Here is a 15,684-nt window from a genome sequence, read left to right as displayed (position 1 = left end):
TGCAAATAAAAACCATAATGATATACTACATCATGCCTATCAGAATGACTATTGTATATATAGGAAAGAAATAAACATTGGTGAGGATGTGAAGAAAAGGGAACTCTTGTGTACTATTGGTGGAAATGGAAATTGATATAGTCACTATGGAAAACAGTAGGTGGTTTACTCAAAAAATAAAAATATAACTAGTATATGATCCAGCAATTTTATTTCTGGGATTTATCTGAAGAAAACAAAAACAGTAATTTGGAAAGATATATGCACCCCCATGTTCACTGTATTATGTACAATAGCCAAGATCTGGAAACAACTAAAGTGTCCATAAGTGGATGAATAAAGATGTTCACACACACACACACACACACACAATCAAATACTATTCAGCCATAAAAAAGAATAAAATCTTACCATTTGTGGCAATATGGATGGATCTTGAGGGCATTATCCTAAATGAAATAAATCAGACAGAGAAAGACAAGTACACGTGAGCTCACTAATATATGGAATCTAAAAAATAAAACAAACAACAAAACAACAAAAACAAGCTCATTGATTCAAAGAATAGATCGGTAGCTGCTGGGGACTTAGGGTGGGTGGGAGTAAAATGGGTGGAGGGTCAAAGGGTACAACCTTGAAGCTAAAAAATAAGTTAGGGGATATAATACACAGCATGGTGACTAAAGTTAAAAATGCTGTATTGCATATTTAAAAGTTGCTAAGTAATCTTAAAAGTCCTCATCACAAGAAAAAAATTCTTTAACTATGTATGGTACTGGATGTTAACTAGACTCATTACGGTGATTGTTTCACAAGGTATACAAATACTGAATCATTTTTTTTTTTTATTTTTTTTTTAAAGATTTTATTTATTTATTTGAGAGCGAGAGAGAGCGAGAGAGAGCACACGAGACGGGGGAGGGTCAGAGGGAGAAGCAGACTCCCTGCTGAGCAGGGAGCCCGATGCGGGACTCGATCCGGGGACTCCAGGATCATGACCTGAGCCGAAGGCAGTCGCTTAACCAACTGAGCCACCCAGGCGCCCAATACTGAATCATTATATTGTATACCTGAAACTAATATAAAGTTAGGTGTCAATTTTATCTCAATAAAAAAAAATACCACCTGTCATGACTACTGTAGCTTTAAATTAAGTCTTGAAGTCAGGTAGCATCTGTCCTCCAACATTGTTATTTTTCACTATTGTGTTGGCTATTCTGGGTCTTTTGCCTCTCCATATAGACTTTAGAATATGTATAAACATAAAATAACTTGTTGGGATTTTAATTGGGATTGAATCTGTCGATGAGGGTGAGAACTGGCATCTTCACAATATTGAGCTTTCCTATCCATGAACATGGAATATCTCTTAATTCATTTAGTTCTTCTTTGATTTTGTTCATCAGAATTTTGTAGCTTTCCTCATTTAGCTCTTGTATAATGTTGTTACATTTGTATCTAAGTACTTCATTTTGGGGTACTAATATAAATGGTATTGTGTTTTTATTTTCAAATTTCACTTGTTCATTGTTGGTATCCAGCAAAGCAATTGACTTTTGTATATTACCCTTGTATTCTGCAAACTTGCTATAATCACTCATTAGTTCCAGGAGGGTTTTTTTGTTGTTGTTGCTAATTCTTTCAGATTTTCTACATAGATGATCATACCATCTGCAAGCAAAGTTTTATGTCTTCCTTCCCAATCTGTAACACATTTTCTTTCTTTTACTTGCCTTACTGCAGTAGCAAGGACTCTCCAGTATAATGTTGAAGACAAGTGGTGAGAGAGGACTTTCTTTCCTTGTTCCTGATCTTGGAGGGAAAGCTTCAACTTTCCTACCATTAAGTATGCTATTAGCTGTAGGCTTATAAAGTGTCTTTATCCAGTTGAGAATATTCCCCTCTATTTCTAGTTTACTGAGAGTTGTTATCATGAATGGGTGTTGGATTTTGTCAAATGCTTTTTCTGCATCTATTGATATAACCATGTGATTTTTCTTTTTTGGTCTGTTAATATGATGATTACATTAACTGATTAACTGACCTGGGATAAATCCCACTTGATCATGGTGTATAATATTTTTTATACTTCTTTGGATTCTATTTGGTGATATTTTTGTTGAGAGTTTTTACATTATGTTTATGAGTCTGTAGTTTTCTTGTAATGTCTTTGCCTTATTTTGATATTAAGGTGATGCTGACCTCATAGAATAAATAGGGATACTCCCACCGCTTCTCTCCTCTGAAAGAAATCATAGAGAATTGGTATAATTCATTCCTTAAATGTTTGATAGAATTCACCAGAGAACCCGTCTGGGCCTGGTTTGAGAGATTATTAGTTATTGATTTAATTTCGTTAATAGATATAGGCATATTTATGTAATCTATTTCTTCTTGTGTGAGTTTTGGCAGATTGTGTCTTTCAAGGAATTGGTTCATTTCATCTAGGTCATCAAATTTACGGGCATTGAGTTGCTCATAGTATTCCATTATCATTCTTTTAATTTCCTTCGGATCAGTAGTGATGCCTCTTTTTTTCTGATATTAGTAATTTGTGTCCTCTCTCTATTTTCCTTTGTTAGTCGGCTAGGGATTTCATTGATTTTATTGAACTTTACAAAGAACTAGCTTTTGGTTTTGTTGATTTTCTCTATTCCTTTTTTTCAATTTCTTTGGTTTCTGCGCTAATTTTTCTTTTCTTCTACTTACTTTAGATTTAATTTGCTCTTCTTTTTTCTAGTTTCCTAAGGGAGAAACTTAGATTATTGATTTTAGATCTTTTTTCCTTTGTAATATAGGCATTCAGTGCTATAAATTTTTTCTCTAAGCACTGCTTTTGCTGTATCCCACACATTTTGTTAAGTTGTAATTTTACTTTCATTAGTTCAAAACATTTAAAATTTCTCTTGAGATTTCTTATTTGACCCATGTGTTATTTAGAAGTATATTGTTTAATCTCCACATATTTTGGGATTTTCCAGTTATCTTTCTGTTATTCATTTCTAGTTGAATTCCACTGTGGTCTGAGAGCAGACGCTGAATGATGTGTATTCTTTTAAATGTGTTAAGGTGCGATTTATGGCCCAGAATGTGATTTATGTCAGCGGATGTTCCATGTGGACTTGAGAAAAATGTGTATTCTGCTGTTGGATAAGATAGTTTATAGATGTAAATCATATCCAGTTGATACAAATAAGCTTTTTTAAAATTTCAAATTTAGTTTGTTCATATGTAGAGTGATAATGGTGAAAAGTATAAATCACTTTGCCATTTTTTGGTTTTGATTATTGAATATGTGGGAAGGATTCATTTTGTTTCAAGAAAATCTTGAATTGGAGTTAAGTCTTTTAAAACTGTTCCATGACTCAACCAATATGTGTTGGCAAAGTGCACAACATAATTAAAATTGTCTTCTATTCTCATCAACAGTTCTATAAACTGGTGATTCCTAGCATTTGCACATATATTGAATAATTTTTTTTTTTTTTTTTTTTTTTAAGTAGACTCCATGCCCAGCATGGAGCCCAATGTGGGGCCTGAACTTACAACCCTGAGATCAAGACCTGAGCTGAGACCAAGAGTCAGGTGCCTAACTGACTGAGCCACCCAGGTGACCCATATTGAATAATTTTTAACAATTACACCCATGAGGGGTGCCTGGCTGACTCAGTCAGTAGAGCCTGTGACTCTTGATCTTGGGGTTGTGAGTTCAAGCCCCATGTTGGAGGTAGAGTTTATTTCAAAGTAATAAATGTACAGCTTAAGAAAAAACAATTACACCCATGATATTTTCCATAAAGTCTGCTTTAGAAAACTGAGCACAAATAGTTTCAATATGAAGCCTAGAGTGGAGCAAAGTAATAAAGAAATAATCTGTTTTTTGTTTTAAAGCTCCATTAACTTCAGATTTTTAACCCAATATACCTGGAACACTGTCCATCATGGTAGAAACTAACTTCATGTTTAGCTGAAGTTATTCTTTGATAGATATAAACAGTTGAACAATATTTGCACAACTTTTATTTGTTTGTTTATTTTTGGTTTGATTTGATATTTCTTAGTAAATTTGGAAGTTCTTTAAGATAAAACATACCCAGAGTACTAATTGGGCTGTGTATCTTATATCACACAACTCATTGAAAGCCAAAGTAAAGTTCTTGCAGTGTTTTCATAGTTTGAATCATTTGATCTTTGATATTGTTAGAAAAATCTGGCATTCTATGTTCAGTTGCTTTCTAGTTTCATTGAAGAAATTCCACTTATATTTTTTTGTCTTGTCCTCATGATTTTTTGCGTAATTTTCACAGTGGGATTAATTTATTTAACCATGTCTCTGTCTTTAAACCAGTTTTCTATTTCTTATGTTTACAAGAATCCGAGATGGTTACAGTTGAACAAAATTATATCCCAGATCCTTTTAAAAAATCATATTGTTTCTTGGACATTTAATTTGGATTTCACATGACTAATGTCATTGATTCCTTTTTGACTTTTGAAAGGAACCTTATTATCAATATCATTGAATAGCATTTTGTAATGGGCTTTTGCAAAATGCATGTATAAGTATTACACTCAATCATTCTAAATTGAATGATGAAAATGTCTGCTCAGAGCTTAGTGTGAGAATTTAGAAGCTAAATTCAGGCTTCATGGTAAATGTTCCCATCTGGGATCAAGAAGTCAAGTTGTTTGCTCTTTGTGACCTAAGATAAAAATTACTTATATTTTCAGTGTCTAAAACTATGGAATATAACTGCTAAAGAAGGAACTAAAACAGCTCTATGACCTGGCAATAATCACTGTGTCTTTCATAGTCTCTATCTTCCTCTATTTGCTGGAAATCCCTTTAGCCCCCAAATGCTTTTTCTGCTTTTTCAAAAATTCTGCTGTTTTATAACATGGCTTCCACTAGCTGTGGCACCAGTTCTAACTTTTTAGCCCCTCTGTGGCACTGTTTCAGTTACCAATTCCAACGGGCTTGAGCTCTCCATGTTTCTCAGGTGGAACTCCTAAGAGCAATGGCATGACTTGCCAACTTTTTCACATTTAGCATGTCACTGGCTAGCCTATTGGGCAGCTATCCATCCCTGAGCCAATCAGCTGAGGAAATGCGGTCATTTGGGAGAAGCCATGGCCATGAGGGCAGCAGTGGCTCTCCACAAGGTGGTTGCCCTTAGAAATAGTGTGGGCAGGCCGGAAGAAATTATTTGACATCTGAAATACTCAAGACTGGCATAGAAGATCACTACAGCTCCTATTCTGACAAGCTGTATACCAAATTATTGGAAAGACTCAGAAGAATTTTCTGAGGAAGCAGAAGAGATTTGTGAAGGAGAATTCTTTATCCCAAGAGAAGAAGAAAAAAGGATGCCAGTATGATCAGGGCACCTCAAACTAATGATGTCTAAATTTGATGTCCTTCTGCCATTTTCCATCCATAGCACCACTGAATGGATGGAAACCCTTCACCTTGTTTCACAAATTCCTTCTCTGGTAATAAGCTCCTGGATGACCTCCCTGCAGCCAACTCTCTGTGTTCTAAGTTGGTCCGTGCACGAGAAGAGTATATTATATTTTACTTGAATGTGATGCTTGATTTCCTCTTCCCAGAACTAAGTTGTGACTTCTAATTAATTCCATTTATAAGTAAATATGGAACATACACTGTGCAAGATGATTTGAAGAATATAAGCATGAACAGGATATCTATTCTGCCCTCAAGAAACGGACAATCTAAAATAAGTTTTATGACTTATAACCAATTATCTGTAATGCAAAGGAGAACCTGGTGTCCTAAGAGAGGTGCAGATTAAGAAAATTTTTTATGGGGCGCCTGGGTGGCTCAGTCGTTAAGCGTCTGCCTTCGGCTCAGGTCATGATCCCAGGGTCCTGGGATCGAGTCCCACATCAGGCTTCCTGCTCGGTGGGAAGCTTGCTTCTCTCTCTCCCACTCCCCCTGCTTGTGTTCCTCTCTTGCTGTGTGTCTCTCTGTCAAATAAATAAATAAAATCTTTAAAAAAAAAGAAAAAAGAAAAATTTTTATAAGCATTCAAAAGAAGACTAAAAGCAACATTGTGCTGTAAATATTTCATACCGGACTCTGGGTTGTGTGCTTGAAGGAAGCCCTGATTTGTAGTATTTGCTGATTTCCATAATGTAAATATACCCATTATGGCCAATTTCAAGCTGCCAGTCTGAAATCACTGAACATGTAGTTGGGAAGAGACATGTAGTCACCCATCATTATGTAGTGTTTCCATCATTCAGATAGGATACACCTAAGAACACAGATAGTAATAAAATGTAGTAAAATCATTAGGAGGTCATAATCTTTGTTTCTAATAAAATTTGTTTAATCCTATTAAATTAAATTTAATAACAGGTATGTTTAACAACTGGCTTAGAAAATTCCCCTAAATGTAGCGACTGCTACTCTCAAGCTGCTCCAGCACACTGCGGGTTAACGGGCTGGGAGGAACTGGATTCTAAATGGGGGAGGGACAGACCAAAAAGAGGCCTTTAAATTGAGCCTCTGGACACAGGCATGGAGAGGAGAGGCCCGTTCCTGAGAGAGAAAATGAGAAGAAGGAATCTAAGAACAAAAAGCTTGAGGCATGAATGGGGAAAAAAAAATGAGTAAACCACTTCTGTAATCCAACTCATCAACTAACTACTGACCTGGCTGAGGGCTAATTCTCATCTCCAACTCCACCCATTTCAAACCGATGACAATGATAACAATAATAATGATAATGGCAGCTAATATGTGTTGAATGATTGGTGCCAGGTACCGTTCTAACTAAGGAACAAACCTCCCTGTTTCCTTATTTACCATGTTGCTGAGCAGCCACTGTCTTCTCTGGGTGAGGCACTTGATTCTCCTGCTCACCACCAAGCTGCTGTTCACCCTTGTCTTTCCCACACCATAGGGCAAGCCGCCATTTGTCACTGAGCTTGTGCAAGCGCTTTGCGTAGAGTGAAGAAATAGTCCTCTTCATCCATGACTCAGGAATGTGAAAACAAAGGAGAGATGACCACATCTTTCCAGAAAGATAGCAAAGAGTATATTTCTTTGTAGGCATAGAGAACACTTCTATGTGTTTAATATGGAAATATCTCATCTGTTTCATTAATTTATATTCTGTTGACCACCAACTGCCCCACACCCTGCCATTGGCACTTGAGTTTGAGGTCCTATTTCTGTAGGCAAGACAGTCCCACCAAGGAGTAGTAAAAAAAAAAATAGTTTTGTAGCCAAGGACTTGCTGTGTTTGGGAAGTCCGCAAATTTAAAATGTGTCCAAAACTTTCAAAAGTCAGTATGGAACTTGATATGTATCAAAATCCTTATGAGACAGGCTTTCTGTACATGAGCTCTGAGCATTTAGGGTTAAGGGAGTAGAAAGAGACTTGGTTTTGTTCTTTTCTGCCAATTTTTCATACACCCTGTCTTGTTGGAAGCAATCCTATTTCTCACAATTTCAGGTTAAGAAATTATAGGAGCATCTCACTGTATTGCCACTTAGATTCCAGGAGTGATGGAAAATAGGAAAAAAAAGTGAAACAAAACTAAGATGAATGATATTCCAAATACAGTAAGACTAGTAATTGTTTTTATTTGGAAATCCATTTATTTTGGTAAAATCCACCTGTTCTCAACTTGGAGGAAATGTCTACTTAGGGAGAAGCAATTTCTATGGTTCAAGTTTGAAATTTGTTTTTAAGGATAGTTGAAATGTACAATTGGAAGGGAAGTGAGAGTACATTGGAGGACCCTTGCAAGGGTTACATATCACGGTCCTCACAGGCATCAGTGTTAATTGAGAAATTCTATAGCTTGAGACACTCACGGGAAACAATGTAATGTGTTAATTGCAAGGATAAAGTGTGTGTGTGTGTGTGTATGTGTGTGTGCATGCACAAGGAAGGGGGATTAACCAAATGATGGTTTATTTTCTTAGAATTTGGTATTTGGCTTGCTTCTACAAAGCACTAAAAAGGCAAATAGTCTTTCTGTTCTCCAATAAGATATGCTGAATTATAGCAACATTATTTTCACATTAAAGATAAACCCAGTCATTTGCTGAGGGTAACATGAGGTATATGGCTTTAGAATAACCACCTCCACCCTTGCCAATAAACAACTTTAGTGAACTCAATTTTCTCTAATTTATAGTCAGCCTGTTTAAATTACTGTTATTTGGCTGGGATTATTTCATAGGGATTTAATTGTGCCTATAAATTGAGTTTCTTTCAAATTCATCTCTTTATTCACTTTATTTCCCTCCCCTATGTCTCATTTTGCATATGCTCCAAAACATATCAATAATTTATGCCACAAAGCCTTGTTTTCTCCTTTGTAACTACACACATGTTCTGCATTGTGTAGTGATGTCAAAGGAAATGTGTATATTGTGAAAAGGTCTTTAATTTTTCATGAAAGTTGGTTAGGGCCAAATGGCATTTTATAGATCTTTGGGAGAACAAATCTATTTTGTGAAATGGTTTCAAAACTGAGTAAAAGCCATAATAGAATAAGCACTAACAAAGATAATATTTGCTGAGCATGTTTTTTTTTTTTTTTTAATCATGAACAGATCTAAGATTTACACACACTATCTAATCCTGATAATCACATTGTTAAGAAGGTTTCATGATCTCCATTTTCCAGATCAGGTAACTGACATGGGAAGTCACTGCGTAACGTCACACAGCCAGGGAGTAACAGAAGAGGAACTTAAACTCAGGTCTTGTGGGCCTCAAAACTCAGCTAGTCTTTTCATAAAATCAGTTATGCAACTTTCTCATATGTGGGCCACAATAGTTGAGACAGATTGGTTTTGCTTTAATTCTAAATCTAAAACTAGAACCTCCAACTCTTCTTTTCTTAAAAAACATTTTTTTTTTTCATCCTGTCTGTCCTACTCAATTCCTGCTGGCTCTCAACTGACCACCAAATCGAGTGAATAAAACCTGATGGCATTTGCAGCAGAGGGGGTAGGGAATGATGTCATCTACACAGATATCTGTAGGGCACAGGCAGCATGAGATCACCCTGAGCTGATACTGAGTCGATGCAGAATATTCGTTCATTATTTATTGAACGCCAAGTATATGCTAAATTAGGGGTCAGCAAACTGTGGCCTATGGGCCAAATATGTCCCGCCTCCTGTCTTTGCAAGTAAAGCTTTTTGTTTTTTGGTTTTTTTAGATTTTATTTATTTATTAGAGAGAGAGAGAGAGAAAGCGCGCACAAACAGGGGAGAGGGGTAGAGGGAGAGGGAGAAGCAGACTCCCCTCTGAGCAGGGACCCTGAACCGGAGCTTGATCCAAGGTCCCTGGGATCATGACCTGAGCTGAAGGCAGACGCTTAACTGACTGAGCCACCCAGGCATCCCCACAAGTAAAGTTTTATTGGAACACAGCCGTGTGCGTTCATTACATATGGTCTATGGCTACTTTTGTGTTACAACAGGGACACTGTGTAGTTGTGATAGACACTGTACAGCTTGCAATGATGAAGATACTCTCTTGCCCTTTATAGAAACTGCTTGTTAACCCTGTGCTAGATAATGATCAAAACAGACACAACTCCTCCCCTTGTGACCCTTATCTTGTGAGACACATTAATAAAAAATATATTATTAAAAATTATGATACATGCTATGAAAGTAAAGTAGAGTAGAGTGGGCAACAGATTTTGCTGTGCTTATTGTTTGCCTTTGGTTCTTGAAATTCAATCATTTGGGCTTTATTCTTTCACATTAAAAGGTATTTTTTGAGTGGGGTGACAAACATATACCTCTTCACTCATTTATTGACTCATTTAAATTTGGTGAATATATACTGAGTACCTGCCATGTGGTGGATGCTGTATTAGGCTCCAAAATATAGGAGTGAACAAAAGTTGAAATGGTCTTCCATTTGTTGATTTTTTGACCTCATTTCTCAATTGGTTCAGAACCCAGGAAATGAAGAGTTCTATTTATTGAACCCCATCAATCTCCCAACAGAGTCCATTTTTAAGATCTGGCTCTTTTTGTCCTTGAATTCTCTGAAATGGCCTTGTGTTCTTATAGTACATCCCCCCATTTTAATTAAAACTAGTTTGACTGGGTTTCAACCCTCCAAAACTTGGAGTTTTGTGACTAAGTCAGCTAGATGAGCATTTGGCTTTACAGACTCTATGGTGGGAGGAAGCGATGGAACAAGGTGCTGGAAATGGCTTTTATGTAGACAACCATGTCTGTCCTAGTTCTGTTCTTGGCTTCCTATCTTCCTTCTCCATATGTTCTCGATTTTATCTTACCCTTGAAAACTTCAACTACTGCTATTCTCCCAGTAGCTTTCAGGAGACAGCTCTGTCTCAATTCCTTAGTTCAGGTGTTCGCTGCTCAAGTACCCTTGAACATCTCATTGGTGCCTCCAAACTAACCGGACACATCCACTTCTTCCACCCCTCTCTACATGCTCCTTGTCTTGACTACACCCTTGGAGAAAAACATGGATCATAGAAACAGCTGAAACCACATGTCACGCCCGAGTGGGGAAATAGCTGCAGGCCTAGGGTGGAGGCCACACTGTGAGGAACACCCAGTTGACTTCTGTCTCCCTGTCCTTAGTTGGGCTCAGTTTATGACCTTGAGGATGTCCCTTTCCCATCCCTCCTTACTTTGACCTCTGTCTCTCCTGAACTTTGTCTTGGTTCTCTAAATCTCAGACCTGAGTTCCTGAACTTGATTTTGTATTTTCTAGTTCTATGTCATCCTCCACCTAGGAGCACTTACTGGATATTCAGTGTTTTATATATGTTACCTAATTTGGTTCTTAAAACAATTTGTGAGAAAGGTAGCATTATTATTATAATCTATTCCCAGATGAAGGGGTGAGATACTAGCAGGTTTAAGTGACTTGTCCAAGGTTACACAGATGTATAGGGTGACTTGTCCAAGGTTACATGATGTATGGAACTAGGATTCCAACCAGGTCTGATTGACTCCAAAATAGTGCCCTAATTCTTTCTTCCTGCTACTGGGAATTGATTTCTTTTTCCTTCATCCTTAATGTACTACTTGAGGGGTTCTGATCTTGAAGCTTACTTTAATATCGATACCAGGGATTAGTAAACTTTTTCTGTAAAGGGCCAGACCGTAAATACTTTTGGCTTTGCAGGACATTAGGTCTCTATCACAACTATTTTAGCTCTGCCATTGTGGTATGGCCAAAAAAAGAACACAAATGATGCGTGTGGCTGTGTTCCAATAAAACCTTATTTTAGATGCTGAAATTTGAATTTTCATAATTTTCACATGTCATTAATTATTATTCTTTTCAGTTTTCCAAAAACGTAAAACCATTCTTAGCTTGTGAAACATACAAAAGTAGGCAATGAGCCACATTAGGTCCATGGGCCAGAGTTTGCCAACTCCCTTTCTATACCACGTTATTTGACTTTGGGTTTATAAATTTTCTGAAATCCTCACCCATTAGCTACCACCTATGGTGAGCAGAGTGTACACCAATGTTCTAAGCATTTTTATATATATTAACTAAGGTGTTCTTCATAGCCACTCTACGAGGGAGATGCTATTATCATCTCAATTTTACAGATGAAGAAAATGAGCCACAGAGAGGGGCGGAGCAAGATGGCGGAGGAGTAGGAGACCTGGATTTCGTCTCCTCTCAGGAATTCAGCTGGATAGGGATCAAACCATTCTGAACACCTACAAACTCAACAGGGGATCGAAGAAAAGAATAGCAACAACTCTCTGAACAGAAAAGCGACCACTTTCTGGAAGGTAGGACATGCGGAGAAGTGAATCCGAGGCGTTATTCGGGAGGATAGACGGCGGGGGAGGGGCCTCCGTCGGCCGCTTCTGGCAAGTGATAGAGCCACGGAGCACAAAATCGGAACTTTTAGAAGTCTGCTCCGCTGAGGGACGTCACTCTGGTGGCGAAGTGGGGGGTGGAACCCTCGCGGGACAGTGTGGTCTCAGGACCCTCGGGGTCACAGAAAGACCGGGGGTGCCTGAGTGCGGCAGAGCTCCCAGGTATCGGAGCAGGGAAGCCGGCTGCAGAGACGGAGCCCAGGCGCGGGCTCTCAGCTCGGGGTTGCTATAAACTGTGATCCACGGCACAGTCGGGCCACTGCTCCTCCAGCAGGGACCCAACAAGCGGCAGATCCGGGGAGACTCACCTTCTTCCCCCGGGAGGAGAGGTGCGGGAGCGCACCGCGGGGATCTGCTGGGTTTGGAGACTCCACCCGGGGTCGGGTGCCAGATAGAAAGGCGCGGTCACAGGCCGGGTGAGCGTGGAGTGCGGCCGGAGACCGGGGAGACGGGAGTGACTGACTGCTTTTCTCTGGGGGCTCGCTGAGGAGCGGGACCCCGAGTTCTCGGCTCCGCCGGGGCGGAGACTGGGAGGCCGCCATTTTCACTCTCGGCCTCCAAAGCTGTACGGAAAGCTTGCAGGGAACAAAAGCTCCAGAGACCAAACCCGAGCAGATTACTTAGCCCGGACCGGCAAGGGCGGGGCAATTTTGCCTCGGGCAAAGACATTTGGGAACCACGGCAACAGGCCCCTCCCCCAGAAGATCAGCGAGAACAGCCAGCCAAGACCAAGTTTACCGATCAATGAGAACGGCAGAACTCCAGCGCTAGGGGAATACTGCACATAGAATTCATGGCTTTTTTACCATGATTCTTTAGTCTTTCAAAGTTAATTATTTTTTTTAACTGTCTTTTTTTTTTCCTTTTTTTCTTTTTTTTTGAATTTATCTTTTTCCCTTTTTCAACCAACATCTTATCAATCCCTTTTTTAAAAAAAACATTTTTATTTTTCATTTTTAAAGTCATATTCTATCCCTTCATAGTAGTTACCCGTATTTTTGGCATATATATATAAGTTGTTCTCTCTTTAAAATCTTGAGATAGTTACTTCTAACAGATCAAAATATACTCTAAATCTCTAGTGTATGGTTTTTTTCTACTCCCCTGCCTGATCACATTCGCTCCCTTTTTTCTTTCTTTCTTTCTTTTTTTTAATCCTATTCTTTCTTTTTTCAAACAACTTATCAAATCCTTTTTAAAAATATTTTATAATTTCCATCTTTACAGTCATATTCCATCCCTTCATCATATCAACCCTTATTTTTGTACATATATAAGTTTTTCTTTCTTTAAAATTTTGGGAGGGACTTTCTTTTAACAGACCAAAATACACCCAAAATCTAGTGTGTGGCACTAATCTATAATCCAGCCTGATCATATTTGATCACATTCTGTTTTTGTTTTGTTTTGTTTTGTCCTGCTTTTGTTTGTTTTTATCTTTATCTTTTTCTTTTTTCTTTTTTTCTTTCTTTTTCTTTTTTCTCTCTTTCCCTTTCTTTTCCCACTGCTTCAGGTCTTTTCTGATTTGTTTAGAGTATATTTTCTGGGGACGTTGTTACCCTGCTAGCATTTTGTTCTCTCATTAATCTATTCTCCTCTGCACAAAATGACAAGACGGAAAAAATCACCTCAACAAAAAGAACAAGAGGTAGTACCGACTGCCAGGGACCTACTCAATACGGACATTAGTACGATGTCAGATCTAGAGTTCAGAATCATCACTTTAAAGATACTAGCTGGGCTTGAAAAAAACATGGAAGTTATTAGAGAAACCCTTTCTGGAGAAGTAAAAGAACTAAAATCTAACCAAGTAGAAATCAAAAAGGCTATCAATGAGGTGCAATCAAATATGGGGGTGCTAACTGCTAGGATAAATGAGGCAGAAGAAAGAATCAGTGAGATACAAGACCAAATGATGGAAAATAAAGAAGCTGAGAAAAAGAGAGATAAACAACTACTGGATCACGAGGGCAGAATTCGAGAGATAAACGATACCATAAGACGAAACAACATTAGAATAATTGGGATCCCAGAAGAAGAAGAAAGAGAGAGAGGGGCAGAAGGTATAATGGAGCAAATTATAGCAGAGAACTTCCCTAATTTGGGGAAGGAAACAGGCATCAAAATCCAGGAAGCACAGAGAACCCCTCTCAAAATCAATAAAAATAGGTCAACACCCCGACATCTAATAGTAAAACTTCCGAGTCTCAGAGACAAAGAGAAAATCCTGAAAGCAGCTCGGGAGAAGAGATGTGTAACCTACAATGGTAGAAACATTAGATTGGCAACAGACTTATCCACAGAGACCTGGCAGGCCAGAAAGGACTGGCAGGACATATTCAGAGCACTAAATGAGAAAAATATGCAACCAAGAATACTATATCCAGCTAGGCTGTCATTGAAAATTGAAGGAGAGATAAAGAGCTTCCAGGACAAACAAAAACTAAAGGAATTTGCAAACACGAAACCAGCCCTACAACAAATATTAAAAGGGGTCCTCTAAGCAAAGAGAGAGCCTAAAAGCAACATAGACCAGAAAGGAACACAAACAATATACAGTAACAGTCACTTTACAGGCAATACAATGGCACTGAATTCTTATCTTTCAGTAGTTACCCTGAATGTAAATGGGCTAAATGCCCCAATCAAAAGACACAGGCTATCAGATTGGATTAAAAAACAAGACCCATCGATATGCCGTCTGCAAGAGACTCATTTTAGACCCAAAGACACCCCCAGATTGAAAGTGAGGGGGTGGAAAACCATTTACCATGCTAATGGACACCAAAAGAAAGCTGGGGTGGCAATCCTTATATCAGACAAATTAGATTTTAAACCAAAGACTATAATAAGAGATGAGGAAGGACACTATATCATACTTAAAGGGTCTATCCAACAAGAAGATCTAACAATTGTAAATATCTATGCCCCTAACATGGGAGCAGCCAATTATATAAGGCAATTAATAACAAAAGCAAAGAAACACATCGACAACAATACAATAATAGTGGGGGACTTTAACACCCCTCTCACTGAAATGGACAGATCATCTAAGCAAAAGATCAGCAAGGAAATAAAGACTTTAAATGACACACTGGACCAAATGGACTTCACAGACATATTCAGAACATTCCATCCCAAAGCAACGGAATACAAATTCTTCTCTAGTGCCCATGGAACATTCTCCAGAATAGATCACATCCTAGGTCATAAATCAGGTCTCAACCGGTACCAGAAGATTGGGATCATCCCCTGCCTATTTTCAGACCACAATGCTTTGAAACTAGAACTCAATCACAAGAGGAAAGTCGGAAAGAACTCAAATACATGGAGGCTCAAGAGCATCCTACTGAAGAATGAATGGGTCAACCAGGAAATTAAAGAAGAATTAAAAAAATTCATGGAAACCAATGAAAATGAAAACACAACTATTCAAAATCTTTGGGATACAGCAAAGGCAGTCCTAAGAGGAAAGTATATAGCAATACAAGCCTTTCTCAAGAGACAGGAAAGGTTTCAAGGACACAACCTAACCCTACACCTAAAGGAGCTGGAGAAAGAACAGCAAATCAAGCCTAAACCCAGCAGGAGAAGAGAAATAATAAAGATCATAGCAGAAATCAATGAAATAGAAACCAAAAGAACAGTAGAACAGATCAACGAAACTAGGAGCTGGTTCTTTGAAAGAATTAACAAGATTGATAAGCCCCTGGCCAGACTTATCAAAAAGAAAAGAGAAATGACCCAAATCAACAAAATCATGAATGAAAGAGGAGAAATCACAAACAACACCAAAG

At 38.3% G+C, this 15,684-nt stretch overlaps 1 long non-coding RNA gene across 1 annotated transcript in view; it reads right to left on the bottom strand.

Moving 5' to 3' along the window:
- The window catches only part of LOC118519368 (uncharacterized), a 100,090-nt gene that overhangs the window by 26,468 nt on the left and 57,938 nt on the right, over positions 1–15,684 (bottom strand). Inside the window, exon 4 of the long non-coding RNA XR_004909140.2 lies at positions 412–449. This is a non-coding gene — a long non-coding RNA (uncharacterized LOC118519368). The remainder of the gene's footprint in view (positions 1–411; positions 450–15,684) is intronic.

The sequence above is a fragment of the Halichoerus grypus genome, chromosome 1 (genome assembly GCF_964656455.1).
Source record: "Halichoerus grypus chromosome 1, mHalGry1.hap1.1, whole genome shotgun sequence".
Taxonomy (NCBI): Eukaryota; Metazoa; Chordata; class Mammalia; order Carnivora; family Phocidae; genus Halichoerus; species Halichoerus grypus.
This window is presented reverse-complemented; position numbering and strand designations above follow the sequence as displayed.